Here is a 10,619-nt window from a genome sequence, read left to right as displayed (position 1 = left end):
GCTAAGCTTTTGGAGTTTGGAAATGTACTTTTTTAAAGTACCATACATGTTTATGATGCTACATGTGAGTAAGTCATCATTAATAATAAAACAATAATATTAAGATGTCTTTTCAACAGATAGTGTCTGACTATATGTGGTCTCTTACCAGCCTTCCTATCTTTCCTAAGCATTAGGATAGTTTGCTCTTGTGCCCTTAATAATGTTTCTTTTAAAAACTGCCAAATCTCTTCAACGTTTTTGTCCCCTTAGACTTGCTTCCCATGGGATTTTACCTACCAATTCTCTGAGCTTGCTAAAGTCTTCCTTCTTGAAGTCTATTATCTTTATTCTGTTGTTTTCCCTCCTACTATTCCTTAGAAACATTAACGCTAACATTTCACAATCACTTTCACCCAAACTACCTTCCACCTTCAACTTCACAGCCAGTTCCTTCCTGTTTGTCAGAATCAAATCTAGAACAGCCTCTCCCCTTGTCGCTTTCTCCACCTTCTGCAATAAAATGTTGTCTCCAGTGCATTCCAAGAACTGGCTGGGTAATCTGTGCCCTACTGCATTATTTTCCCAACAGATGTCCGGGTAGCTGAAGTCCCCCATCACCACCATGTCCTGTGGTTTGGATGATTGTGTTAGTTGTTTAAAAAAAGCCTCATCCACCTTTTCTTCCTGGTTGGGTCATGGTAGGTCATATTACATCACCCTTGTTTTTTCACCCCTTTTGTCTTTACTCAGAGACTTTCAATGGGTCTGCCTCCCACTTCTATCTCAACCTCAGTGCAAGTGTATATACATCTTTGATATACAAGGCAATGCCCCCCCACCCCCTTTTCCCCTCATTGTCCTTCCGGAACAAGCTATACCTTCTCTGCCTATACTCCAGTCATGGGAATTATCCCACCAAGTTTCTGTGATGACAGTTATGTCATAATTGTATTCTCTAATATTTTTCTAGGTTCTTCATATTTATTCCACATACTTCTGAATTAGCATACAGACATTTTAGATATTCATTAGATTTCCCTTCTATAGTCCCTCGTTGCTCCTTTGTCCCCCCTGTGATTACACGTTCCCCCCAGATTCCAACCCAAGTCTCCATGTTTCAGACTCCTGTGGACTTCTGTCTCCTGTCCTCATCAAATCCACATTAAAGACCACCTCACAAGGTTAGCCAGCCTGTATCCAAAGACACTCTTCCCTTTCCTCAACAATGCGTCCCTATCAGTGCTCAGCAGTCCTTCTTCTGAGAACAAGATCCCATGGCAACACCATCCATGCAGCTGAGCATTTACCTCCAGGATTTATCTGTCTCTGCCTGGGCAGAGGGATCAATAAGACCACCACCTACACACTCCAACTCCTTCACCCTCACTCCCAGAGCCCTGTAGTCGCTTCTTATCTGCTCAGGGTCATACCTTGCAGTATCATTAGTGATTACATGGATGAGCAGCACTAGGTAGTAATCAAAGGGCTGGAAGATCCCTGGCAATCCTTCTGTAATGTCTCAGATACAGGCCACTGGCAGGCAGCACACCTCCTGGGATGCGAGGTCAGGCAGGCAGATGGATGCGTCCATCCCCCCCTAGAAAGAAGTCACTGACCACCACCCTTCATTTCCTCTTTGAGTGGGAGGCAGATCCAGTGATCCTCCTGGCTTGGGGGTGCATGGCTTCTCTTTCTCCACCTTCGGGGGAGATTCCTCATCCCTTGTTCCCAGAGCAGCATACCAGTTTTTTCCTCTCTGTGGGTGGTGGGTTGGGAGCAAGGGTGGAGCACAGAAGTAACCACCAGCCAGCTTCCTCCCTGTAATGGACCTTTTGCATAAATGCTGCATTCCGAAATCCAAAATATTGCAAAACATATTGGGGTCCACTACATTCTCTGCCTAAGAGAAAACTGACAAAATGTTAAGTGGCCTGGGCTTGCCTTGCCTTCCCTGTCTTCCTTCTTTTCTGTCACAGATGCAGAATCGTCTGGTCTGTTCTCCTCCTCTAACCCCTCCACTTGCCACAGGACCCTACCCCATCTCCAGATCTCCTTCGTGTGCTCTCATCTCCTCTATTTCCCTCCCTAATTTCTCACTCTCCTCTGGCTCTTTCCTCTCACAATACAAGCAGGCTATAATCCCTCCCTCCTTGACCCCACTTGCCTCTTCAGTTACAGCCCTTCTCCCTTTCATCTCTAAACGCATTGCAAATTCTGCTTGCAGTCACTGTCTGGAGCTCCTCTCCTCCAATTGTATCCTAGACCCTCTCCAATCCAGCTTCCATCCATTATGCTCCACTGAAAATCTTCTAGCCAAAGTCTCTTTTCAGCCATATCTCAGAATCAGTATTCCACCCTCATCCTCCTTGACTTGTCAGTCATCTTTGACAGTTAACCAGGCTCTTCTTCAAATCTTGTCCTCCCTTTTCTTTCATGATCCCGTCCTCTCCTGGTTTTTCTCCTACTTCTCTAATCGCCCCTCCAGCATGTCCTTCAGACAATCCTCCTCATCCCCCGCCCAACTTTTCTGTGGGGGTTCCACAGGGCTCTGCCTTAAACCTCTTCTTCCTCTACACCTTACCTCTGGGTAATCTCATCATAAACAAATTCAACTACCATCTCTATACCAATGACTCACATATCTACTTCTCTACTCCACACCTGTCTCCTTCTGTCCAAACTAAAATCTCCTCATGGATGTCTAGCCATCACCTCAAGCTCAGCATAGTTAAAACAAAGCTCTTGGTCTTTTCACCCAAGATCCAACTGCTTTTCCCGATGGTGGGCAACACCACCATCTTGCTGTGACTCAGACCTGTAACTTGGGTGGTGTCTTCAGCTGGGACCTCCCTCTAGATCCTCACATCCAGGTTATGTCTAAATCTTTCTGCATAATCTAAGGCATGGCCTTTCCTATCCAACCGCACAGTTAAAACTCTTGTCGAGGCTATCATCTCAACAGTTGCATAAGAAGGAGTACTGCAGAAAGAGTTCTGGGGGTCACAGTGGATCACAAGCTAAATATGAGTCAACAATGCAACATTGTTACAAAAAAAGCAAACATCATTCTGGGCTTTATTAGCAAGAGTGTTGTAAGCAAGACACGAGAAGTAATTCTTCTGCTCTACTCAGTGCTGATTAGGCCTCAGCTGGAGCACTGTGTCCAGTTCTGGGTGCCACATTTCAGGAAAGATGTGGACAAATTGGAGAAAGTCCAGAAAAGAGCAACAAAAATGATTAAAAGTCTAGAAAGTATGACCTATGAGGGAAGATTGAAAAAATTGGGTTTGTTTAGTCTGGAGAAGAGAGGACTGATGAGGGACATGATAACAGTTTTCAAGTACATAAAAAGTTGTACAAGGAGGAGGGTGAAAATTTTTTCTCCTTAATCACTGAGGATAGGACAAGAAGCAATGGACTTACATTGCAGAAAGGGCAGTTTAGGCTGGACATTAGGAAAAACAGGGTGGGTAACTGCTAGAATAAATTGTCCAAGGAGATTGTGGAATCTCCATCACTGGAAGTTTTTAAGTGCAGATTAGATAAAACACCTGTCAGGGATAGTCTAGATAATACTTAATTCTGCCTTGAGTGCAGGGGAGAAGACCTCTCGAGGTTTCATTGCAGTCCTACAATTCTATGATCTCACATCTCAATTATTGCAGCATCCTTTTCGCCTTGACAAATGTAATTGTGCCCTGCTCAGATCCATTCAGAATGCTGCTACAAAGATTATTTTCCTAGCTCATTGCTTTAACTATGCCATCCCTCTTTTTGCACCCTTCCACTAGCTCCCCCATCCATGGTACATCTAACACAAAGCTCCCTGTTTTCAAGGCCCATCCCCCACTCTATGCATTATTTATATCAAACTGTCAACTCCCACCTCCAATCATCCCATGCTGCTAACTTCCATCACCCACTTGTTAAATTTTCAAACTTTTCAAACCACTTTTGTGCTTTCTCCCGAGCTGCCCTTTGTGCTTTGGAGGAGCTTCCACATAAACATCTGCAAAGCTACCTTGCTATCATCCTTCAAATCCCTCCTTAAAACTCTCATTTGCTGCATGCCTACAAAAATTTGACAATGGATAGGCTGCTGGTATGCTGATAGCACAGTCTATCATGCTGTCCAGTACTGCCCCATAGTTTCCTTGTACTGCCCCATCTGTTCTCTCTTGGCTTACACTTAGATTGTAAACTCTCTGGGGCAGGGACACCTTTTTTCCCCCTGTGTTTGTACAGAAACTAGCAGAGTGGGGTCCTGGTCCCTGACTGCGGCTCCTATGGTAATGCAAATAAACAAATGAAAGTAACCTGGTTTCCTAGACTACTTGTAGAAAGTGAACAAATAGTGTGAACACAGTTGAAGTGATTTCATTTAACACTCTGAATGAATGCTTAAATAAAATATTTTGCAGTATTTACGCAGTTTAGTAAAGAAGTCTAAGCTGCCTGTTCTAATTTGGACAGCCAGCCAGGCAGAGGCACGTACTAGACAAATAATATATAAGAAAAAAGACTTTTACATATTCATAGGGATAAGTTAAACACAGACTGTATTTTCTAGAAATATGGTTTTGGAAACCCTGCTGAATGCCAGATCAGCTGCAGCAAACACAGCAGCAGACAATTAAGATTGGGTTGCTCCAGTTGTTCACTTTTTAAAACAAGGATAGAATGGAGACCCAAACATTTCAAAACAGTAAAATGATACAATAATTAGCTACCCTTTTTCCACTGATTCACAGCACTCAAGTAACAAGCAAAATTAGTCTGATTATCTTAATCTTGTCCCTTGTTGGTATTTCTTTGCATTTGAGCCCATAATGCTATTGGGCAAAGTTTGCAATAAAGTTTTTAAGACAGATGTACAAGACTGAAAAATACAGGGTCCGGGCTGAAGCAGAACCTGGACAACACTGCCTGCAGGTTCCTTGGGGGATTGTGCAGAACACTGCTGTCATTCTTTCATTTTAAAGGAGGGAGGTGGGAGAAAGAATAATTAAAACTAGACTCAAGGTTCTAAGCAAAATACAAGGAATATTCATTTTGAAACAAATTTATTTTGCTTCTTTAGACTTTAATGCATCTAAGTTTACTAAAAGGAGATTCCATCAGATGGTTATTGACTGTTTTCTCTATATTCCATATGAAATTGCAGATAATATTCCATATTTCCAGAGCAGGTAACCCTTATTTCCCCCAAATTCTTTTGCTTCTTTAGGGAAAAGATCCCATTCATCCATGTGGGGTACACCCTGTCTGAAAGGCAGCAGAACTACTGAACCACAGAAGAGGTGGGGAAAGCTACAGAACGCTTTGCAGGGAGATCCTTACTTCTTGTGTGCCATGGGGCTGGGCTCTGCAAGTGCTTCATACACCGTATAAAAGGAGGTTTTTGGGGAAGGTCAAGGAGTTTTTGAGGTGGGAACCACTCCACCAGAGCCAAACACAGTGGAAACTCACATCTAGTCGCAACAACAGCAAGGCCTGGAGAAATAAATGAAAGGAATGTGTGCAGGTATCAGGGTTTGGCCCTATGATAAGCCTTCATATTATTTAACACAGCCTTTTAAAACTGGAATTGTTAAATTAAAAGGCAAAATAAATACACCAACCCCAAAATTATGTAATAAGAGGCCTTGTACACCATATCCTCATTGGAGATCATAGCTTTCACTACAAGTTAAGATTGTAAAATGTCACTTATAAGTAGGCTTGTCAACTCTGATTGAAGCTATTCCAGGAGACTTCTCCGCTCCCCCCAAGATGTAATGTTATTTTCTTAAAATATCCTATTAAAATCTCCTGAATTGCTTTCAACAGTCAACAGGAGATCAATGCTGATTCCAGAAGGCTCCAGGTCAATCCTGGAAGGTTGGCAACCCTACTTATAAGTGGGCATGAATGTCCTAAATTTCTTTTTATTTAGTTTTAAATTTCATCTAAGATCCCCACACCTTTGGTCTTACTACTCCAATTGCTGCATACATATAGATTCCTCCTGGTTGTGCTTTCAGAGAACTGTGCCCTGCAGGCTCCCTCTCTCATATCTTATTTGAAGACCTTATTGAAATGGCCTGGTTCCAGAGCCATTGCAGCTTGTAGGACTGAATTCCATTTCCTAATGAGTTCCTCTAAATCTGCCATCAGGTGACTTTATTGACTCCAAGGTCATAATTAAGGAGCAATTCACTTTTGGCAATTTTTCAGGTTTGAAGTCTGACTTCTCTTCCACTCATGGTCTTCAGCTGATATTTAATGTTCAAGAATCAAGCAGAGAGTGTGTCTGAAAGAAATACCCTGAAGTGTGAAAAGTCCAGACAACTGCCTTGAAACTTTCCAGAGCCATTTGACACTCTAATGGTACACTAACAAACAGGAAATCAACCCATCAGTAGTTAATGCACAAGTCTGAAGTTTTAATAGCTTCCCTATTAGGGAAGGTGATGCAGCACACAGTTGCCATTAGAACAAACACATTCTCTAATCCATGTGGATTTATCAGTTCCAGATAGCCTTCCATTTCTAAATCTAGTATTTAAAACCTTTGCTGCAATGAGTGATGCACAGACAGCCTATGCACACACCTGGATCCCCATTGATTTCAAGACATTGTAAACTCTTCAGGACAGGGACTGCATCTTCCTATATGGCTGTAAAGTACCATGCACTCTTATGTTCTCTTAGAGCCCACCGCCAAAGTGTGGCATTTTTAAAGTGACAACATGAAAATTGTACCCACCCATTACTTATTCTCTATCAGATTTTTTAAGATCTTTCATATATATTAAAATTGTTTAAATTTTGTAATTTATCTATTAAAAGTGGATGAGCAGGTCTGTATTAAATGGGAGTCTGAAAACTTCCACACTTCCCTAAACCTCACCCACAATTTGAACAAGCTTTATTTGTGATTTCAACAAGTTCACTTTTTTTCCTCCCTTTGAACTTCCTTGTTCCAACTGGGATTGGTAGCAGAGGTGCCTAAACACCACGAAGAAGGCCAGTCTTACAGTAATTCTGCTCCAATTATTGGAAGCAATATCAGAAATTTTGCAAGAAAGCCTCTTCTCCTGAGATCTCCAGCCTTGTTCTGAAGACTAGATAGAAATTTTCATATAAGTATCCAAATTTTCAAACAATTATCCAAACAGAAAAGGACCTCAAGTTTGAGATCTTCTTGCTACTAATTTAAGTTACACCAAGACATTATTTTTGTGAAGTTTGTGGATTCTCGCTAAAACTGAGACCTTCTACTTTAAAATCTAAATAGAGCCATTTTTGCTATTACAGTACTGCTGATCCAGTTCTCTCACCTCTTCCTCTCTAGATTTATAGAGCTCTCACATTGTGAGGAGAAACGTGCGTGCACATGCACGTGAAACAGTTTGTGTAATCCTTTACATATTAGGTTAGGACTGTTCCCAATAATATCCTCTCATAAATAGCACCTTTTAGATGAACATCTGGAATCAGTATGGACACTACTACATTTTCCCCATTTCAGTCCTTACATTTGTTCCATACCATTGACAGAAAGGAAGAGAATTTGGTTTTATATATTACCTTTCACTCTCAAATTTTCTACAAAGCATTGAATTGGATATTGGTAATGCTGTTACTGTATTTATTTCAATAGTATCCATTGTTTTGTGCAGCACCAATCAAAAAGATATTTACAACGTTCATTAAATTAAACTGGGCCAAATGGCCAAGGGGAAAATAGCTAATCTGGCTATCAAAAATGGGGAGGAAAAAAAGAAATAGAAGAACGAATAAAAAAAAAAAAGGGAGGTTGAAAAGGTCAAGGGTGAACTCATGCAAATAGAAAATCCTGACAATGTCATGTAAATATAGCTCAAGGACATCTCTGATGGACACATTCAAAGAATGAGTTCTAAAGATGGGGGTATACAAACAGAGATGGCCCTGCTGACAGCCCAATTCATATGGAAACTCAGGGCACAGAGCAGTCACAACTTATCATAATTACCTTGAAAGAACACAGAGAAAGAGAGATGGTCACTCTAGAACCTCATGCCCATATTATTCAATGCTTTTCATATAATCAGTATAAGCTTCATACATAGGCTCACTGGTATCCAGTGCAAATATGAGAGTGAAGACATTATTGAGTCCCTTGCCTCTATTCCAAGGATTAATGGGTCCCCATGTCCTGCAACTGCTGTAGCTCCCCAGATCAAGTTCAAAGGAAGTCCAAATAGGAGAATTAAAGTAATCTAGCATGAAGGTGATGAAGACATGAATGACTGTGACAGGGGCCTTGTTAGAGAGAGGAAAGCCTGGACTTTCCAGGCAAATAAAGGTGATAATATCTGCTCCAAAGAACTGTCTCAACATGGGCTTGAGAATCCAAAGAGATCCCCAAACTCCTAATCCATCTCATGAATGGTGTCCTTACTCCCTGAACAATTGTACATAAACTAATTGAAAGATCTTTAAAGCACTTCTCCCGACCTACAATCATTGCCTAAATTTTATTTGTCTTGAATTTCTGCCAACTCTCCCTTACCCAAACACAAATATCTATCATACATTGGGAAACAGTGTACAGTGGGCAAACCTGGCAACAAAAGAGGTGTTTTTGCAGCCTCTGCCCCATAGGTGTTATATAACCAGGACTTTGTCTGATTAAATGAAGTCTTGAAAAGGATACTACTCTTCCACAAAATACCGTAAAGAATCCTACTTTAAAAAAAGGCATACTCTGAATCTCTGCAGGTTACAAATTGTTTCATAGTGAGCTAGTGTTCATTTCTCTCTTCTTTCAGTGTGAAAATTTACAGGCCATGTTGCACAACATCCATTCCTGCTTTGGTGTATTATACCAGCATCTGAACAAAGTCAGAGCCTGAAGCAACAGAAAAGGAGGATTTCAGTGATTGGTGGGCGTGTCAACCACATTCATCCGGAGCTTGTACAGCATATATTGCTGTTTTCAAAATTGTAGATGGCAATCTATTACCAACTCACCCAGGATTCTTCCAGGGGCTTAATCTTTGGTGGTGGTTTGGGCTGCCTACACACAGTCTAGGTTTTCTTTCAAACCTTTAGTTAAAAGCAAAGGGCAATCATATAGTCATTTCCCTGATTATAAGCTGTCTTACCCTATAATGACAGGAGAGCTTGGTGGGCTGAGATGGATTCACTGTCTGAACCTTCATTCCTCAGGCTGATCTTTCTGCCTCCACCTCACTCAGCAAAGTTATAAATAGTTAAGGGGGAGCTATGACAGTTGTTGGGAGAGATTTCCTGCTAGTGCCAAGCTTTAACGTTTCATTCAAACAAGCAGCGATCAACTAGAGCAACTGCTAAAATATTTGTTAACCCTTACCTAACCACTTGAGAGAGAGAGAAAGAGGTAGAGAGAGAGAAAACTTAACAATATTCAATTTTACTATTAACATGATAGAGCAGGTAAAAACCTCAATGCAGCAGTCAGCATGGCAGAGCTAGTCACATGCACTCAAAGAGTTAACACTCAGCTCCGCAAACAGCAAGGTTAGTTACACTCAAGGTGTTCCAGAAGAGGGAGCATTCTCTCTGCTCCTGCTACACAATCACATTTTAAATTGCAAGCTTTAGTTCAGCAAATCTTTGTGGAGCATGTGGACACTTGTCCTTATGAGTACAGAGAAAGGAGCAGGCAGTGTACTAAAAATGTTGCTAGTGTCAAAAATGCTCCAGGTCATGGTTGTAGGATCTCAGGCTACCAGTAGGTATAAGTGAAGCTACTTGACTGTATAGAGAGATTTCTAGTCACCATAGATAATAAAAGGTATTACCACAGTAAGCTGCTACCAGATCTTGTCTCTTTTCTTTGACTAAAACATTTAAGGCACATCTACAACAAGACATCTACGTTCACTTTGTCATGCAGGGATTTAAATAAGATTGGTTGATCTTGCTGAACCCTGTCTGAGGGTTGATGGGAATTGTTGTATATTATTTCCTGGGGAACTCACACCCTTACTGGATTCAGTCAGGAATCAAGAGAAAAATTTTATCTTCTGTGATCTATTGGGGCCTGATTTACATTCAGACAGAACCAGGTAGAAATACATTCCAAATACAGTACCAACTGGAAGGATTTCCACCCATTCAAAACATTCCTTGAAGCTCAGGACTGATGGGATTGAAGCTCAGCTGACCCTGGTCCAGCATAATAGATACCAAAAGATACACAGGCATTCTTGTGCCACCTCTGAGATTCTACCTTGGGTGAAAACTCGCTCAACCACCTTTTGTACATCTAAGCGCCTTCCCTCCCACCCCTCAAAAAAAACAAAACCAAAAAAACCCCACTCTTTCCATTTTTTTTTTTTTTGCATTCCATCCATCTTTTCCCACACCACCCACAATCTGGCAAGCCATGGCCCAGGCCCAGGATGGAGGCAGTTTATGAACATTTCCATTTGCTTTAAGGACAGTTTCAGCTTTCCCCAACTTTATTTAAACATCTGTTTTTAATTATGTCAACATGACAATGGATGTCATACCACAGAACTCACCAAGTGTAATAAAGACAGGAAACGAGGTTTGAGCTCTGAAGGCAGCAGTGAATGTGCCTTTTAAACCTTTAATCCAACGAGCCCAATTTATGGTTCTAG

This window comes from Lepidochelys olivacea (assembly GCF_965140295.1).
Source record: "Lepidochelys olivacea isolate rLepOli2 genome assembly, chromosome: 2".
Classification (NCBI taxonomy): domain Eukaryota; kingdom Metazoa; phylum Chordata; order Testudines; family Cheloniidae; genus Lepidochelys; species Lepidochelys olivacea.
This window is presented reverse-complemented; position numbering follows the sequence as displayed.